The 20,603-nt window shown below is 46.3% G+C and overlaps 1 protein-coding gene across 1 annotated transcript in view; it reads left to right on the forward strand.

Annotated features, from left to right (window-relative positions):
- The window catches only part of TOX3 (TOX high mobility group box family member 3), a 103,239-nt gene that overhangs the window by 49,179 nt on the left and 33,457 nt on the right, over positions 1-20,603 (forward strand). The window lies entirely within an intron of this gene.

A 20,603-nucleotide genomic window follows, 5' to 3' on the forward strand; every position in this document is an offset into this window, starting at 1 on the left:
GAGTTTACTTATACATCTATTTTTTTAATCTGTCCAAGGAACTCACCATTACTACTTTCATTTTACGGTCCAATTTATGGCTACGCTGCACTTCAATAAAGAGTGTTGCTCTCCACGTGTCCAACGAGCTGGGTTCTGAGAGGAAGAGGGTTGGTGGACTTGTGGGCGTATGAGTGTGGCTGGCTGGGCGTGTGAGTATGTGTCCAAGGTTAGATATTTCTTAACGCTGCCTTCCATTGACGTCTCCCTCTCACGTGATGCTGCGCAAGTCCTTTGGAGTCCTGCTCCCTTTGCCCCAGTTATGTCACTGGTTTCAGATGCCTATTTTGTAGGACAGGAGTCCTCAGCAGGGGTGAGGATGGAGAAGGTGGAGGGAAGCGCCGTTCTGTCCACTGGCTCTGTGCTCAGTGGAAGCACAAAGTACATGTTTGTTCCACGTGTGAGTAGAAAGGGAGAAACCCCACCTGTTTTGCCTTCAGAAATATTCTTTTGATCTCAGAACAAAAGCCAGCGTGGACTATTTTGTTTTTTTGGTGTTTTTTTTTTTTTTTCCAGTTGGGTTGTCTGATGTACCTTGTGCCTCTCATGAAAACAGAATTGGGAGTTGAAAGAGTCTACACTTGAGGGGGAGGAGGGGAAAGCAAAGATTCTTTTCATCATCTTGCAAATCCGAAGCAAAGATAAGGCCTTTCATTTTTCTTGTCATACCCGACAGCACCTGGTAACACACGGGGCCCTGACTGGGGTGGGAAGGGGGAAAGCGACTTAGTTTTGATTGGCTGTCTGTCTGTCTCAGGTCCCCGATACAGTACATGGAAATTCAGTGATCATGAATGTTCCACATCCTGATGTGAAGGATTTTTATAGTTTTAAAAGTGATGGACAGCAAGCGTTCCATTCCAAAGTTTTCGAAATATTGCCCAAGTCATTTGATACCTGAATTCATCCTACAGGTCCATTTTGAGAACTAAATCTCATTTACAAAGCTGGGAGTGAGTGAGGGACTAACACTTCAAAGTCAGCCTTTGTCATGTCAGGGGGGCCTAGCAGAGCTGTTGGGGCTGGAGTCCTTCAAAAGCCAAAGTTCCTACCGCCCCAGGCTGCGTGGCCTATGGCCCTGAGCGTGGTGTGACATATGGCTATGGCCCTTTTTTTTTTCCCATGAAAGACAAGAAACCTTGATAAAACTTACTACAGGGCATTGAAAAATACAGACAATGTCATCTTCTGATTACTTTTTTAAATCTTACCTGAGGGTATGTTTTGATATTTTTAAAGACAAAAGGAGAGGGAGAGAGAGAGACATCTATCAGTGCACCCTGACTAGGGATCAAACCTGCAACCTGGGCATGTGCCCTGACTGGGAATAGAACCGCAACCTTTTGGTGTATGGGATGGTGTTCCAACCCACTGAGCAACCCAGCCAGGGCATGATCTTCTGATTTTTGATGTGAAACCCAAACCAAAGTGCTTGTGCTCCAGTCTCCACTCTCAGAAGGCGGAGCTAACACTGTCATTGACCTCACAGGGTCATTTATTCATTTACGCAGGGGGACTTATTTAGCACCTGCCCCGTCCCACATAGCGCGTTCAGTACTCAGAACGAAATAGTGAGCAAGAAGAGATGCAATTCCATTGTGACGTTTACAGTCCGTGGGGCTGGCAAACACGTCAATCAAATGATTCCCCAAATACATGAAACTTGTAACCGAAGCTCAAACATCAGACGTGGCACATACTTAGTCTTTAATTAATGTGAGCTCTTGTTTGCAAGTAGTATGCAGTAAGTCCTAACCTGGCAACGCATCCACATAAAAACCATAGTTTTAATTTATTTGACCCAGATTTGAAAGGCTGCTCTGGGTCTTTTTAAAAAAATGGTATTTTCCATTACAGTTGACATTCAGTATTTGTATTAGCTTCAGGTGTACAGCATAGTGGTCAGACAGTCGTACACTTTACAGTGTTCCCCTCGATTCTTTCAGTACCCACCTGGCACCACACAGAGTTATCACAGTATTAGCGACTGTGTTCCCTGTGCCGTGTTTTAGATCCCCACGCCTGTTTTGTAGCTAGCAACGCGTACTTCTCAACCCCTCACCCTTTCCACCCGGTACCCCAACCCCCCTCCCGTCTGCAACCATCCGTCTGCTCTCAGTCTCTTTCGATTCGGTTTATTTATTTTGTTGTTTGGATTCCACATAGAAATGAAATCATATGGAATTTGTCTTTTTCTGACTTAGTTCCACTTAGCAGATGACACTCTAGGTCCATCCATGTTGCACAAGTAGTAAGGTGTCCTTCACTTTCTATGGCCGAGGAATATCCTGAGGCTTTCGATGTGCACCGACGTGGCGTGTCTCCCGGAGGGGCTCACGGGGGACTGAGGGAGGAGGAGGAAGGAACCGGGCACATGCGTGTGTGAGACGGCCTGGGCATCCCCGCAGCACGGGGCAGGGAGAACCAAGGCGCGAAAGGCGGGGGATGCCAGAGGCCCGAGGTTGACAGCGGAAGAGGAAGGGAAAGGGATGAGGCTGGAGGGATGCGGGGTGTGGACTAGTGTCTGTTTTCCCTGCTGAAGAAAGGACTTGGTGATCATTAAGCTGTGGGCATCGCAGGAGGACTTCAAGCCTGACAGGAACATGCTTCATCAGATTTCCATTTTGCAAAGCTGACCCCACTGAGGCCTGAGGAAGTCAGTCATGCTCTCCACGCCTTGGCAGACTATGTAACTATGAGAAACCCCATCCTAGAAAGTGATGGCGAGGAAAATGGCGGGGGAGTATCTTTTTCCATTTAAAAAGTGTGTTAAATGTATATACTTAAAAAAATAATGTACGAAAATGTTATCTAGCAGATCACTGGGAAGAATAACTGCAGACACCGCGTGGAGGATGGAGGAGAGTGGAGAAAGTGGAATCTGAGGGTTGGCTAGGATGGGCGGTGCCTTGAGAAGTGATGGGAAAGGTATGTGTAGTTGGCAAAGCTGAATGACCTCACGTGGGGGATGAGAGAGGATCAAAGGGGTGTTTGGGTGGGAAACCTAACAGATGGTCCCGGGTTCCTGGAGGGATCACATTGGAGGCCGGTAGAGATAAGCCCTGCGGCTGGGTGTGCGGAATGTGAGCGGTTGGCGAGGCACCCCTGCGCGTGCAGCAGGAGTTGGGAATTTGCAGCTCACTACCTGACAGATGTTTAGACTGGAGAGCGTTGGTGGTGGCTGAGGCACCCCACGTGAGGAATGATCTTCTCATGTTAAGAAACTGAGAAGTCTTCGGGGGCTGAAAGCGACTATTTCCAAATGAAAATACTCTTTCAGAACAGGGACTGGCTGAGCCTGTCAGAGGAGAGACACTCCGGGCAACCGTCTGTGGGATTTGGAAATGACGCGTCTACGGTAGGCATAGGGACAGCAGATGATAACATAGAGGGAGACAGCTAGCAGGAGGGTTAGGAGAGAATGAGAGATCAAGGTGTGGAGATGGGAGCTGGGTTAGTGGGATGAGGGGTGAGATTAATTTGAGAGGGGCTCTGTGGTCTGGGCTCTCCCCCCTCCCCCCGCCCCCGCCCCAAGGGTGAATGGGATTTGAACATTTTCGTAAGTTGAGGCAGGAAGCGGTGGAATGGGAAAAGTTGGAGATCCCATGAGAGGTGAATTGATGGAGCCAGGTCTAGATGGGAACAGAATTTCGACTAGAGGGTGGGAAGGGGTGACTTCCGGTGCTGGTTTTGGGGTGACAGTTGAAGAATTCCTTCCTGGTGGTCCTTTTTCTTGGTAAGGCACACATTCCTTTAGTGGAGGGGTGGGTGAGGATTGGAGCAGAGAGCTGCCGAGAGGGGCAGGGGTTCACAGAACTGCTGTGGGAAACGGATAGGAAGAGTTACAAGGGATTGCTGAGATCCGAAACCTAATTATGAAGACATCGTGCCTATTGGTGGAAGGTGGGTGAGATAGGGGAAGGGGCTTAAGAGGCACAAACTACCAGTTACAACATACCTAAGCTTGGGGCATATCGTCAATAATAATTACGTTGTGTGGTGACAGGTGGTAACTAGACTTACTGTGGTGATCAGTTTGTAATGTAAATATCCAATCACTGTGATGTACACCTGAAATTAATAGGATGTTGTATGCCAGTTGTATTTTAATTTTAAAAAATCATGGATATTGGGATATACATATTTTGGTGTTCATGTATCCAAGGTTTATTAATCCTTTGTGTGTGTGTGTGCGTCTACATATATGTACATGTGTATGTGTATTCCATAATGAAGGCTCCTGCACATCTGTTGAATAAATGAGTTGTAGATTTTTGCAGGCAATTGTTTTTTGGGGGGCGTTGATTTTCTGGGATGCAAGTAATATAATGTCAAGATTTGGATCCCTTTTCCTATGTCTTACTTACTTTTGTAAGACCTTTTCCCCCCTCTTCGGTGGATGTTTCCTCTTCCACCAAAAAATAAAGTTCAGGTGAGCCCAACCGGCCTGGTTCAGTATTTGAGTGTCGACGCGTATGAACCAGGAGGTCATGGCTTGATTCCCAGTCAGGGCACATACCCAGGTTGTGGGCTTGATCCCCAGTGGGGGCTGTGCAGGAGGCATCCAGTCAATGATTCTCTCTCATCATTGATGTTTCTCTCTCTTCCTCTCTGAAAGCAAAAAATATTTTCAAAAATATTTTAAAAATAGTTCATGTGAAAATGAAAAATTAAACCCAAATGATTACTGTGTTCCTTCCATGAACAAAGCATTGCACACAGCTAACCCTGCAAAAGCCGATCAGTCATTCATTTGATTTTTGTTTCCCCACATTGCAGACTCGTAGGAATTCCCATGGCTCCGTAGACAAATCTGCCCATTGAAAAGTGCCCCAACCCTAACATTTATGAAGACCAAATTGCTTTCGCGAGAAATGGTTTCCGATTTTCTTAGAATTTTCCCATTCATATTTCATGCATTACCTTGAAGTATAAAATCTACTGGGATTCTCTTGTTTTTAAAAATAGTATTGAGGGACACGTGGCCATGGTTATTTTCAGGCTCATCACTGCTTCCTGTCGAGGTCATTTTCTTCTGAACACATCTGGATAATTCCTCACACTTACAGGGTGTGGGTCAATAAAATTGGAGACAGGAGGTATTTCTTGCTCAATGCATGTATATTTAATCTTGAACTATCCCCCCTTCCATGTTAAAATTAAGTCTTGAGATGAAATCAGTCTATAGCACCTTTAAATATATGGCATTTCCTAGCAGGGAAAGGGCATTGGCAAAGCTCACTTTTTCCCCCTTTATCACACGAATGATGAAGGCGATATCTTTTTTTCTTTTTTGTCATCTATTTTTTTTTTGACTCAGCTGCTTCCTTGGCTCTAGAGCTAATGGTGATGGGCATGGACTCGCCCTGTGCTTATCACCACCAGACCCACAGTTTGTGGGGCATCCGGTGCTTACCGTTATTGGCAAATGAGGCCTTCTTACCGATTCCAAATAATGCATCTTATGCTTTATTATAAGAGAATCTCTTTCCTTGATGTGTTCTAAGGAATTCTGCTTTATGGAAATCTTCAGACCCTGCATATCTATTGAGGGCTTACTATTTTTCTCCCATGTTAATCAAGATCACAGGATGGGTGTTCACCCTGTTTTCTTTCTGTGTGTAGTTCTCCCTTAGCGCAGCCTTCTCTCTTCCTCCTCCACGTCTCTCTCCTCCCACCTAAACTGGAGCTGAGCACTTGAGTTTCTCTGGGTGTGGTTCTGAGTCGAGGCTTGTCTGTCTGTCTTGTCTTCACAGCTCCTGAGGGCAGCTGGGACCCTCCCTGCCTCGTATCTGGAGGCTGTGCCTTTGAGAACGGCAGAGGGTCTTGGCATCAGGAACTCCAGCGAAGACAGTATTTCAGCTTCCAAGTTTTTGCTCTACGTACCGTGCCTGATCCCTCTCTCTTATTGAGGTCCCCTGTTGACGCCAGGAATGTCACTCTTTCCAGGCTGCCCTTCTACAGCTCTTGCCAGCTATTCACAGGCTACGTGATGGGATCAGTGTCCCTTTCATTAAACAATGGAGTTTCTCAAGATCCTACTTTAGGTCATCCTTCCGGTTCTCCCTTCCCACATCTCCTTCACGTTGATGGCTTTATTGAACATCCGCACCCATGCGTCTGACAAAAAGAGTCTCCCTAGTCCAGACCTTTTACATAAACCATAGACATCACTTGGTGCCTCAGTCCCAGCACGTTTAAAATGCACCCCACGTTCAGCCCACCGCCCATCCCCAAGACTGATTCTGTTCAGCGTCCCCGTGCCCATGAAGGCATTGCCACCCATTCGGTTGCACAAGCCCCAGACCTCGCCGACCTCCTCAGCAGCCCCCGCTCCCTCACCTCTCTGAACTCATCATCGCCCTGGAATCACCCACTTCTCAACTTTCCCATCTTCTCTCCCCACCTGCCACCGCCACCCTCGTTCATGCTCCTGTCATTCATCTCTCATCTGCTCTGCTGCGTGTTTTCCTTCTGGTCTACCAGCACTTATTCTCATTCATTCTCTATCCTACGCCCTTCTCTGCGGCATACTTTGCAGGTGAAGTTTCACCATGTTGCTATAATCATTTGATTGCTCCCTGATTTCCCTGCCCTAGGCTCTATGCTCTATGAAGATAGGGAAATATATATATATATACACATACACACACACACACACACACACACACATACACACACATATATATGTATTATATTTGGCTCATGGTGTATTCTCAGTATTTTAGCATATAGCCTGGAACATAGATGCTATCGAATGTATTGTTGTAAGAATGAGTAAATGAATGAACAGTAACATTGATTATTGCTGTCTTGTTCATTTTCGGATTTTTATTTACTTATTTGCTGTTAGAGATTAAGGAAATACTTGTTGAGACACGTTCCATTGCAAACATCGGTTTGCCTGATTGCAGAACTAGTAGGTGCTAATTTTAGAAAGCATAGAAACATTAAAAAAAAATTTATCCTACTGTCCGTGGTTCTGAATCATGGTTTTTCTATGATCCCATGACCATTTTCCTGTGTCAATAAAAGCACTTCAGAATTTTCATAAGTAAAACGGACAAATCTGAAGCACACAGCCTTTCTGGAATGTGTGTATCTGATGCGATGAGCCTCCTGGGGAGACCTCGTTTAGTTAATGACATTTCTCTACACCAGCGGTTCTCAACCTGTGGGTCTCGACCCCTTTGGGGGGTCAAACGACCCTTTCACAGGGGTCGCCTAAGACCATCGGAAAACACATATATAATTACATATTCTTTTTGTGATTAATCACTATGCTTTAATTATGTTCAGTTTGTAACAATGAAAATGCATCCTGCAGATCAGATATTCACATGATGATTCATAACAGTAGCAACATGACAGTTATGAAGTAGCAACGAAAATAATTTTATGGTTGGGGGTCACCACAACATGAGGAACTGTATTTAAAGGGTTGCGGCATTCGGAAGGTTGGGAACCACTGCTCTACACTATGGGAGTCCACAAGGTTTGATGAAGGTTAGGATCTGTTGAAAATGTATTACACTGTGCTTAGTGTCCGAGATGGCTTCTGCTTCGTGCTGCTACTTTGTAAAATTCCATGTGATCACCTGGACCTGCCCACGTTCAGATTTCCCAAGAGCAGGGTGAGGATTCCTTGGTCGGCATTTGTCACACAGCGACCCTTGATATTCCCCATGACCACACCAGGCATCAACTCCAGGCTCTGCCCTGAGAAGTGGAACCTCCTCTCGTTGGTAAAGTTACTTTACTTTGTATTAAAAACTGCCCTGGCTGGTCAGGGAGTCAACCTTCAGCATTTTCGCCCAGCGGTGCGTGGGTAGGCACGGGAGGGTTCCTTCGAGCTCTCGTGCTCAGAAGGGGAGTGGGTCCCTGCTCAGTGCTGGGGCGAGGTGAGCTCTTGATTTCTCAGCTCTTCTCTTCTGTTCAGTGGCTGAGGGTCAAGACCTTTGGCAAAATATCTCCTGTTATCGCCCATGGATTTATTTTCTCACGGAGGAATCTGATCTTTTATACGGCGAGTGTTCCTTGTATATGAACCTGTATTTGTTGTTTTCTTTTTCCAGTGGAGCCTGAAGACGTTCAGGTTTCCCTCTTTCTGATCAGATTAACATCGTTAAACACGAAAGAGAGAGGTTGGGTGACATGGTCGCGTTGGAGGGCTCGGTCTCCTGGGAGCGCCTAGTTTGGGGAGGGGGTGTTCAGAGGGAACAGTGGGGAAGGGAGCGGCCTGCGGCCCGTGCCAGATGGCCATCCCTCACGGAATCTGTTACTTGTCCCAGGGGCCCTGTTATCCCCGGTTTATTTTCAATATTAATCTTGATATGAAGGCAGCTGCAGTTCTTAAAAAAATTCATACCTCGAACGTATTTTTATTATGGCCAAAGTAATTTATAGATAGGCTTTCTGATGGATCTTACTTTCCCCTCCGTTATTAACCAGCACTGCGGAATGCGGGGAAATTTTTCCTTCGTGCCATATATATTCTTCCGCTGGTAGCAATGAGTAAAGAAAAGCTCTTTCTAGGAAAAGATGGAGTCAGTATAGGCTGGTAATATGTGCACCTTATATGAGTCCTTGTAAATAAGGTGCTAACATTTTACTTTAAAGCCAGGCAAGTAGTTTGCCTTTTTTTTGTGTGTGTGTGTGTGTGTTTCTAAGCCAATCCCCGCCTCCCCCCTTAACTGGCATGTGGAGAAGGTTAGTGAGTTTTTAGGTTGTATTCACATACTGTCTTTAGCTTAAAATGCAGCCTCACCGATGTCCTTTTGTGGTTCTTTTAAGGTTTTTGCGTCTGTTTTACTGCCTTTTCGGTCACTTTCGCATTTACACCTCGATACGATTTGCCTTCATGTAGTTGAGTCGCTCTTCTGCAGTAGAATTTGTTTTTTGCTGGAGTGCGTGAAAGCCGATACATGATTTAAGAGTAGCTGCTTACAAGTGGCTGTCTATAATCACATCTTTTTAAATTCACGTCAGGGAAAGCTAAGGTCATCTTGAGTGTATTAGTATACAATGGCTGTTTGGGATTCTAAGAATAAAATGCCTCTCTTATTTAGGAACTAGAGGCCCGATGCACGAAATTCATGCAAGAGTAGGCCTTCCTTCCCCCGGCTGCCGGCACCGGCTTCCCTCCAGCCCTGGCTTCATCCAGAAGGATGGCCGGAATGACGTCTAGTCTAATTAGCATGTTACCCTTTTATTATTATAGATACTTAAATTCATGGTTTTTTTATATAAAGTGGTATGATACGTTTGAGTTGTATACCAGATTAGCATTGACATCTTGACTGAATGCTACCATTTGCCTTTAGGATGAAAGCCAAGGGCCCTTACTTTGAAGAGATTTTATTTTATGGTTACGATTAAGAAAACATTAGCCTCATACTCAAACTAATTAAAATATAGGCCTGGGTGGGGGGAGGAAACCCTCTTTTTAAATAAATATAAGATATAAATTCTTAAGTTACAAATTTCGGAATAGTGGGTTGGGAGGAATGTGATTTCTCTCCCTCTTGCCCCAAGACCTTATCCAAAGTGGGATTTCATCTCCTGTGATCCTTTCCTAGCAAAAGAGTTTAGATAAACAAATGAACAAAACGGGTAAGAGACAGAGAAGTAATGAAAGCTATGCAATCACCCATCTGGTGAAAAGTTGTCCCTACAGAGTTCAAGCCATCATAAAATCGCAGAAAAATGTCTGTAATCAAGATATTCTTGCAGTGTGAGCAAAAGCCCTCTGGCCCTGGCATGTTTCAGTGGCCAGACCAGCGCCAGTATTCTCATGTCTTAAGTCTCATAATTCCTTATCAAGTATCAGAGACTCGCTCATAAACGTTTGGAATTGAAAGCTATGGCTTAATAGACATGAATAGACCTCATATGCGATCCTGTTTGATTGAAATGATTACATATTCTGTATGCTTAGGAGCTTCTTACCGTGGATGGTTTTTGAGTTAAGCAGGTTTCCAGTATTGGGTTACCCAAAATGATGGAGGCTGATAGGGAATACAGTTCATAATATTGTAGTAACGTTGTACGGTGCCAGGTAGGTACTAGACTTATTGGGGGAGCACTGTGTAAATTTTATAAATGTCTAACCGCCATGCTGTAAACCTGAAACTAATATAAAATAATATTGAATGTCAACTGTAATTGAAAAAGAAAAAAAAAGCAACTAAATAAAAATAATTGAGGCTTGAAAATAAGCACTTGAAATTAAGTCACTTAGTCCTTCAGAGAGAATTTACAGTTTATTGATCTTTTAAAAATGTTAGCCTGAGGAAAACATGTTCATCTACTTCTATTTCTGGAGTTATTCACAGCAGGGGGAAAAAAGTACAACTGACTATTTATGGAAATGGGAAGCTTCCTAGCTGACACCAACTAGTTGATACATGTTGGAAACTCATTTATATATATAAAAGCCTAATGTGCAAAGTGTTTCCCCTGGAGTTCAACCAACCCCGAGTTAGATCGCTCGCTATGACGTCTGCTGACCACCAGGGGGTGGCGTGGAACGAAGGAAGGCCCTGGCTGGCAGCTGGCAGCTGCGGTGCGAGGGGGCGAGGGGAGGCCCCAGCTGGCAGTTGACAGCTGCTAGGGACCCTACCTGTGTACGAATTTCGTTCACTGGGCCTCTAGTTTAACATAATTCTTGATTACACTCAATGATCTTACCAATAGATCTAGTCAAAGTCAGCAGAATGCCCACTTGAAGAAGGAATGCCAATTGTGTTTGGATCGTGTAGAAGTGATAATCCTGTAATGTTTTGGTTAAAACATTTTATCTTTTGTTTCTATTTAATGTATGGATTGATTGATCTATTATTAGAGTGTCTCAGCCTCAGCACTATTGATATTTTAGGCAGGGTAATTCTTTGTTGTGGGAGCTATTCTGTGCCTTGTAGGGTGTTTAGCAATATCCCTGGCCTTGAGTCATTGGGTGCCAGAAGCACCCACTAGTCATGACAGTGAAATCCCTCTAGACATTTTCAAATGTCCCCATGGGGCAGCAAAATTGCCCCTCGTTGAGAATCCCTGATATATACACCTATCCTATATAATAAAAGGCTAATATGCAAATTGACCGAATAGCAGAATGACATGCACTGACCACCAGGGGCAGATAGCGCCCCCTCTTCCCCGCCCCCAAGTGCATGAATGTCATGCACTGGGCCTCTAGTATATTTATATCTGTGTATCTATAACTCTGTGTGCATATATATATATTAGCCTATTGGTTTTAGGCACCTGAACACGATGTGGGTTAACAGCATACAATTTTAAACTTTAGCAATCAAAGAATGGAAGATAATACAGGAACTCATTAATGTTGTGATGGAATTCATATGAAATCATAATTAGAGGGGTCGAAATTGGAGAACGTGTTTGTGTTGCCATTGGTTAGTAGAGCTTGGTTTCTGAACCGAAAGAAATGTTATAAGAGTTAAGATGTTTGTATTTAAAAATACTGAGGGACATTTTTCTTAGATTTTGTTCCCTTTTTACATTTGAAACGTCATGTGGCTGTGCAGGAAGCAAGGCCCAGGAGACTTAGGAAGAGCCCAAAGTCTCTAAGGTCCTTAGTCATTTGGTTGCAACATGAGCTATAAAGTCTGGCAGGACCAGGAAAATAGCTCAGGTTTCGTCTTCTATGACTTTCCATTTCTATTTTGTTTTAAGGCTTGGTTGCTGGGCCCATCCCAAAGATTGCTCCATTTTTTTTTTTATTTTTATTTTTTTTTGCTAAAAAGAAAACGTGATTTTGGAAGCTTAGAATCCTCTCCTCTACTTACATTTGTTTCTGATATTAAACAAGTGCAGTTTTTGTTTTTTTTTTAAATTTCTCCTTGCCACTTCTAACGAGTCCAGATGGTCCTGCAGTTCACAGACTCCAGTGTGTCCAGACCGTGGCCATCCAGAGGCCTCCCTGTGCGGGGAGAGCCCGTATGTTTAGGCCTTGCTGCTCCTTCTGTGGGCCCACAGGACTTGCTGAAAAATCTGACGGTGGAGCGCGCCTTCCCTCCGTGGTCCAGCCTAGGGTGCTCCCGTCTTCCCTCCTGGCCACGAGGGTGCCGAGGGTGCCGATGGTTGCCCCCCAAGTGGATACGTGTTCCTGCAGCAGCGTCTGCCTCCTCAGCTAGCTGGAGAGGTTTATTTACAGAAAGAAACCTCCGCCGCATCGTCCGAAGCGAATGAGGCTAGTACTTTTCAAGTAGGAGTGTGTTTTAGAGTTCCGGAGGAGCTGGTTCGAAATAACAGATTTTTAGGGCCCTACCGCGTAGAGATTCTGCTACAGACAATCCAAGGCGGGGCCGGGGAATCTGCATTTCCTGCAGGCAGTGCTGGCCCTGTGCTTCCTAGCCCCACACTTTGAGGAACTCTGACATAGCCTATCAAGCCACACACACACACACACACACACACACACACACACACACACACACAGAATATTTTAAATAAAAAAAAATAATAATAAGTCATCAAATTTAATACTCAAATTCTTGCCCCTTGATGTTAGGTGGGTGGCCTTGTCTCCTCTCAGTTCCTTGCTTGCAGGCCAGACCCGTGTTGTTCATCAGAGCTTGTTTTCAACCACCTAAGGCCCCACCCAGCCTGGACACTCCAGCCCCACCCGCCTTGGCCTCCATATCTTTTCTATAAAAGGGTTCGTTCATTTTCTAGAACAAAGCATATTTTTTTTCAAGCTTAAGTATCTCTAGCCTTTACGATGTTAATTTTATTAGGAGATGTAACCGTTCCTATCACCCCTTCCCCACCCCCCCATGGGTGTGGTTGGTGGAGGGGCCCGGGGTGATGGGTGCTTGGGGTTTCCCCTTTTCACGTGGATTCCAGATGCTTCTACTGTGCCCTGCTTGGCCTGGAGAACAATTCTACGTAGCATCCGTTCACATCTAGAAATTAAGTCGATGGAGATGTATTGAATGCCTGCTGTCTGTCAAACATTCCTTCTTAGCACTGGGACATCTGTGCAAACAATGGACAAGACGTTCATATCATTAGGTTTGCAGTCTAGTGGCGCAGGGAGAAGGACAGTAAACACATTGAAAAGTGTTATGGAAACAAATCGACGAGGGGGAGAGGGATAGAAAGTGCTGGAGGTGGAGGACCGCAAAGGGATTGTATAGGGGCGTCAGAAGGTGGCTTGTGAGGAAGGACGCAAAAGGAGGGGAGTGAGAAAACCATGGGGACACTTGGAGGAATGACATTCTGGGCAGAGGAAAGAGCCGGTGGAAAGGCCCTGAGGTGTGTGTGTGTGTGTGTGGTGGGGGTGTCCGGGGTCTTGAAGGAAGAGCAAGGAGGCCCACAGGCCAGAGCAGCATAAGCAGGAGGGAGAACATTGGCCAAGGGCCAGAGAAGACACCAAGGCCCGTGGAGGCTTTGGGCTTCTTCCCTGAGTGGATAGAAAGGCACTGGGAAGCTTTGAGACGAGTGATGGGATCAGGCTTAGATTTTCAGAGGATGCTTTTGGCTGTGTACCGAGCATGCACTGGGCGGGGAGGGGGGAGATGGGAGGGGGGGTGGCGTGGCCGGGCTGTGGCCTACAGGGCGGCTGCAGCGGGACGGCATGCATGGCCTGGGCCTGAGTGAGTCCCATGGAGGAGGGGAGGAGCGGTCAGCTTTGGGTGTAATTGGGAAGAGAAACCAACAGAAGCTTCTGATGGGAGAAAGTGTGGATTCAAGCATGATCTTCGGCCCGAGTCATTGGCATTGCGCCAGTTCCCCATAAAGGCGGTGGGGAAGGCTGTGGGTGGGCAGACGTGGAGGAGATGAGTTCGATTCTGCTCATGTGATCGAAATGCCTACTGACCCCCAAGGGGAAGTGCTGCAGCCATTACACGGGACCCCGGTGCTCAGCAGATAAATATCTCGGAGCTTTTAGCATGTGGGAAAGGCAAATGATAGTTTTGAAAATTTATTTCCTTTACTGTACCTGTTAATGTACGTGTGCATATGAATGTATATCTGTAATAATAAAAGCGTAATATGCTAATTAGACCAGACGTCCTTCTGGACGACCTTCCGGACAAAGCCGGGGCTGCAAGGGAAGCCTGGTTCCCTGGTGCCAGAGGGAAGCGGGTACCGGCAGCTGGGGGAAGGCAGGCCTACTCTTGCATGAATTTCGTGCATCGGGCCTCTAGTAATTATATATGTGTGTATCATTCTCTCTGTGTAATTGTATGTACGTAACCAGCAGAATTGTGTGTGTGTGTGTTCTCAGTGTTCACTGCTTGCGTGTCTTTGTTTCTAGATATTACTGGGAACCCCTGCCCTTTGGTCTTTATGCGCTGAAGTCATTCTTTGTTTCCTGATGGGGGGTTCTCGGTCCCCTCCTCATAACCCTCGGTGTTCCGTGTTCTCATCGGCCACCCCGGGCTTGTGCTCACTTTGGGGATCTAGATCTTGGAACGGATTCCATCCCTGCTGACAGTGGTCCACACCTGACCACCTGCGGGAAGTTCTTTCCCACGGGGTCGCTCACAGGGCCCGGGAGAGCGTGTGCACTTCGCAGCACCGCCTTCCCCGCCACGGGACCACGCCTGGCACACTTGACCCACGGTGGCACCGTTCATTTGTGTGCGCAGCCTGACAGATGTCCCCGCCGAGGCGTCCCATTGGAGGGTGTCTGCTTACAAGTCTAGTGGGGGAAGGAAGAGAGAGTTCGAAGGATTATCTTTTTTTATTTTTGAGGATTAAATGTATGCCATTTAGCTGTGATGCCCTGTGGTTAATGCTGCTTTCTTAGAAGCCTGTGCGCTTCGTCACGTGGCTGTCAAAACCATTCCAGCGAGAATGATGCTGCGTGGACTCCTCGGGCTGCAGTGTCCATCAGGGGTTACAGATGGGTTATTGCCTGTGCCGCTCCACGCTCTCCCACGCCTGGTGCTGGCCCGGCTAGACTTCGCCGAAGCCACGCATGTGCTGTGGCCCTTCGCACGGTTAGCCGGCCCAAGAGCACAGGGATGTTCAGTGCATTCGTTAGAAAATCCTGCAGCACTTCCTTTTCATTCATGCCCTTCATCCATGGTATTTGCTGAAGCTGTAGGTACTCGTCAGGCAGAGAAAGGAAACCTGCCTTCAAGTACAAGGAAGATGCTCTTTTGTGCAAGTATGAAGATACAGAAGTAGGCCGAGCACTTTAGCTCCGCCGTGGATGTATCGGCAGGGACTGTGTCTGCGGGGATCGCATCCTCAGAGCCTATCAGAGTGGAAAGGACCCCAGCAACGCCCCTGCCTCTCCGTGACCATTGCCCACATATATATATGTGTTATCTATATATGCCCATTGCTTTCATAATGTGTTTTTTTAAGAGAGAGTAGAAGGGAGAGAGGGAAGAGGAGAATGAGAGAGAGAAACATCAGTGTGAGAGGGACACATTCATTGGTTACCTCCTGCACATGCCCTGACTTGGGCCCAGGGATCAAACCTGCAGCCCAGGTATGTGCCCTTGACTGGGAATTGAACCCATGACCCTACGACCTGTGGGCTGATTCTCTAACCATTGAGCAACACCGTCCAGGGCATCATCATGTTTTCATATACTCTTTGGAGTAGTTAACTCTCCGTTTCACCTGACGGTCGTTTAGTTTATTTGAGGTATTTTGTCTTGACTCTTCACGTCTCCTAGAGGAACCTTACATGGTTGAGCAGGAGACGTCTGAAGGAACAACAGTGGGAGTTACCATCTACAAAGGCTGGAAATAAGGTGAAATTAAGGTGACTCACAGCGCTTAATCTAGAAGTTCTTGTTTAGTTGCTTTGCAAAATGCATCACCTTTTTACCGTTGGGCAAAATGAAACTCCTCGCTTTCATAAGGCTTCGGGGAAAAGAAAAGCATGTCGCCAGGAAAGCGTTTGGAACAAGGCTTCCCAAAGCGTGTTCCCACGGGGTGCTGTGGGGGAAACAAAAGGCGGAAGCGTTCCACAGGGGAAATGCTTTGGGTGGGGAGGGCGTTACCGTCTCACCCTTAAGAAACATGCAAGCTCCGTCCAAGTGGGAGCCTCATCATCTTCCCCAGGTTGCCTCCCGTGCCGAGCGCAGTACCTGGCGGTGCCTGGAGGAATTAGCTGCAGGACTTCTCAGGGCCTTTAACGTCGTAGCTGGTCTTGGGAGTCATCGGAGAGGGCAGGGGTCTGCAGCCTTGCACACACGCACAGGACAGGGGAACTGTCTTCACGAGCATTTTACTGCACTTGGGTACTTGCAATACCCGCTGGGAAATTCTAGCTTTGGGTGCGACGAGATGGGTAGGTTTCAGAATGGGCTTGATCGGGGAGTGGAATACTCATGTTGCTATGGATATTGGACTCGCAGCGAGACAGATTGTGAGGCAGGATGGACGTCCCGCTTCGGTGCTTGTCTCCCATTTGGGGCCCGTAGGCTGACCCTCAGAAACCTCAGTTTGTTCATCGATAAAATGGGGAGAGGAATGATGTGCATCTGACTGGTTGTTGGGGGAAATAAATTACATTTCGTTGCACTTAGGAAAGTTCAGTAACGTGTGAGAAAAGGCTTTACTGGGCAAACACATCATGATGGTGATGATGGTCATCATCATCATGATCATCACTCTCATTATGAGGCACTGAAGTGAAAGTAGGGTTTCTCTCTCCCTCCCTCCCTCCCTCCAGTACATCGTGGGGTGTGTTGAATATGCCAGGCATTGTTGTTCTGGGGGAGTCAGTGGTGAGCGCAGTAAGGGGCCCGTCCTCCCTCAGGGGCCCTGGATTCTTTGTGATATAATGTGTTTACCAATGTCACTGTCTCTTAGATCATAAATCTAATTGCACACAATTTAGTTGAAGTTAATTTTCCTGAGGTCATTATATTAAAGGCCTGGCCCCCAGAGGCGCTTTTTCTTGAAGCATCAGATCTGTTCTTACACAAACAAGGCAAGTAGGATCCATAGGTCGTATTTTAAAAATAAAATAAATAAGACTACACTAGCATCACTAGGTCAGGTAGGTCACACGGGGAGTGACAGCCCTTCCTGCCTCAGCAGGTCACCCCCATCCCACAGTAGGGTGGTCAGATTTCACAAATAAAAATACACAATACCCAGCTAAGTCTGATACTACAAAGAGAGAATCAAATTTTTAGTATAAATAAATATATCCCAAATAGTGAATGGGACATAATTATACTTTATTTTTTTTTAAAAGGTTGTTAATTTGAAAGTCAAGTTTAACGGGGTTTCCTGTTTTGTTTTGTTTTTCTTTTCATTTTTTAAGAAAAAGATTTTTAAATATTTTTTTATTTCCGAGAGGAAGGGACAGGGACAGAGAGATAGAAACATCAATGATGAGAGAACCATTGACTGGCTGTCTCCTGCACGCCCCCTCTTGGGGATCGAGCCCACAACCCCAGCATGTGCCCTTGACCTGGATTGAACCTGGGACCCTTCAATCCACAGGCCGACGCTCTAGCCACTGAGCCAAACTGTACTATTTTTTTTTAAAAAATTATTTTTTAAATATATTTTTATTGATTTCAGAGAGGAAGGGAGAGGGAGAGAGAGAGAAACATCAGTGATGAGAGAGAATCATGGATCGGCTTCCTCCCACACACCCCACACTGGGGATCAAGCTCACAACCTGGACCTGTGCCCTGACCGGGAATCGAACCCGGACCTCCTGGTTTAATAGGTCGACGCTCACCCACTGAGCCACGCCGGCCAGGCTGGGTGTCCTCTGTTTTGTCTGACGACCCTCCCGCCCTGCACCAGCGGCCTGGCCACCTGGGCAGGAGGAAGACCGTTGCCTGCCACCTGTCAGCCTTTGAAGCCATCTTTGTGGAGGAGATACGTTACCCCAAACAGCGTAGAGACCTTTGCTTCGGTATGAAATGACTGATGAGTGTTCCTGCCGGATGGGCAAGTGCTGCCAAGTTAAAAGCCACTGGTGGAGGCCTTGCATAGGCGCAGAAGCTACGCGGGGCGTGCCCTGTGGTAGGCGGTGCTTCAGGTGCCAGCTTTGCCAGTTACCTGGGCCACGGAGCCACCTGCTCGACTCCAGGAGCCCCTGCCTCATCCTCCTGGAGGTGCTGGCCTGGCTGCTGGGCTTCCTCCTTTCTCAGGGGCAGATGCTAATTAATGGAGACAATTCACAGCTGATTAGCTGTAGTTCCTGCAGTAATTACATTCGCTTGCTAACTGTTCAGGGGAGGATTTCTAACCCAGTTCTTATTTCACTCGGAGCTTAATTTGTTTTTTGAGTTGTTTGGGCCCTTTGTTTAATAGCCATTTTATTTTTTTCTGTGTTGTTTTAGGTGCTATTAGATAATAAGTGAGTTTAATCTTTAAAAAAATCCTCTGCGATAATGAGCTGTTTGCTGTAAATGGATTTCTAATGCCCCCACAAAACCTTCATTTAAATAACGTGAAAGTGGGTTCTGTAGGCTGTTTGGGGAGCCAGGATTGGTGCGTGGAATACACCCATCGTGACCCAAGCTCTCGTAAATATTTATATAAAGAACATGCGGAATGGGGACCCAAGATTTTAATTCTGAGATCATTGACTCATCAAGAATTCCAGTGCAGAAACTATACCTTTTCTTGCATGTTTTTAACATCCTAGAAACATGGGCAAAGTGTGTGTGTGTGTGTGTGTGTGTGTGTGTGTGTGCACCCACTCACATGCTTTTCTACCCCAGAACTTTTAAATTATTGGAAGCCGTTTTATTGAGGTATGATGGACGTACCAAAAATCCCCTGCCTACTGAACGTACACACCTTGGTTGTTGGACGGCCGGTCTGCCTTTATTTCTGGTGTCCCCAGCCTTCCGAGAGGCCGGATAAAGGCCTCTCTGAAGCGCGAACGCATACATCTTGCGGGAAAATCCTTGTAAAGGTATTTGTCCAAATGGACGTGAGGGCTCCTTGTGTGAGGGTGTATGGAGGTGTCCCTTCGCCGGGTGCCTTGTGCATCCGGGGACCCTAGCAGCGCTCCGGAACCATGAGGGTCTTTGGTGTACGTCCTGCTTAGTTCGTGGATCCCTGACGTGATAAAGTGCAGCCTGCCAGTCCCTTCTGAGCAGGAGTCACAGGCTCAGAGTCAGGGGCTGAGAGCCCCCCTGGAGAAAAGTGTTATGGGTGTATGGAGAGGATTTATGTGGGTCTTCCATTTCTGTGTTCTATTTATTCCCTCCCTCCCTCCCTTTCCCCTCCCTCCCTCTCCCTTCCCTCTCCTTGGGAAAATTGTGCCTTCTGCTTTAAATCATTACTAGCTCTGTTTACATTAGAGCAGTGGTTCTCAACCTGTGGGTCGCGACCCCTTTGGGGGTCGAACGACCCTTTCACAGGGGTCGCCTAAGACCATCGGAAAACACATATATAATTACATATTGTTTTGGTGATTAATCACTATGCTTTACTTATGTTCAATTTGTAACCATGAAAATACATCCTGCCTATCAGATATGTACATGACGATTCGTAACAGGAGCAACATGACAGTGATGAAGTAGCCACGAAAATAATTTTATGGCTGGGGGTCCCCACACCATGAGGAGCTATATGAAAGGGGTGCGGCGTGAGGGAGGTGGAGAACCGCTGCTTCAGAGAATGGAAGGGATATACACATCTCACCCTTTGGAGAGCAAACCTCTGTGTTATTTAATGCATGAAAGGAAGGAAATCATACACCTTGTAAAAAGGCGGGCATCCTTTCACCATTTAAAAATCACGAAAATAATATAACGGCGGCGAATCATGCCCACAGGCTCTTTCCACCCCCCCAGGCCGGTCACAGGATGTTTAAGGCCACCAGACGCCCCGCTTCCACCATCCAGACCCGAAAACCCATTTCTGCCCAAATCCAACTTTTTTACATTTTGATAACAGGTCTGGAGAAGTAAAGAGCTTACGTCTGAAATGCGGATACCATCTTATTTGTGATGGTCTGAATGGGCCATTGTGTGAGGGAATTAAAGAAAAATTGCTGTGTTCATGGGATCCCGCTTGTTTTTTAAACCTCTTTGCACTTAATGTTACATTGAGAGATTAAATATCACCCTTTTCAACAGCTCCGATGGCTGGAGATAGGGCTTGAAACCCTGGAGATTTAAAAAAAATAAAAAAGTCTTTGGTCTGATTATTTATTGATATTCACACCACACCCCATTCGCTAGAAAATAGAATTTTGAGTCCTGGGAATTGGATTCTTTTAATTCACATCTAAGCCTACCCACACTTGTGACATCTGTTCTAGGAAAGTAAAGCTGTGAAATCCCCATGTGTTTTAAACATGTGTCAAGGTGTTTTTTTGAGGGGGGAAACACTCTTTGCCTTCTAACCCAGGGGTGGGCCAACTTTTTGACTCGAGGGCCACAATGGGTTCTTAAACTGGACCGGAGGGCCGGAACAAAAGCATGGATGGAGTGTTTGTGTGAACTCATATAAATTCAAAGTAAACATCATTACATAAAAGGGTATGGACTTTTTTTTAATTTTAGTTTTATTCATTTCAAATGGGCTGGATGCGGCCCGCGGGCCGTAGTTTGCCCACGGCTGCTCTAACCTCTGACAAAGGC

The sequence above is a fragment of the Myotis myotis genome, unplaced genomic scaffold (assembly GCF_014108235.1).
Source record: "Myotis myotis isolate mMyoMyo1 unplaced genomic scaffold, mMyoMyo1.p scaffold_m19_p_19, whole genome shotgun sequence".
Classification (NCBI taxonomy): domain Eukaryota; kingdom Metazoa; phylum Chordata; class Mammalia; order Chiroptera; family Vespertilionidae; genus Myotis; species Myotis myotis.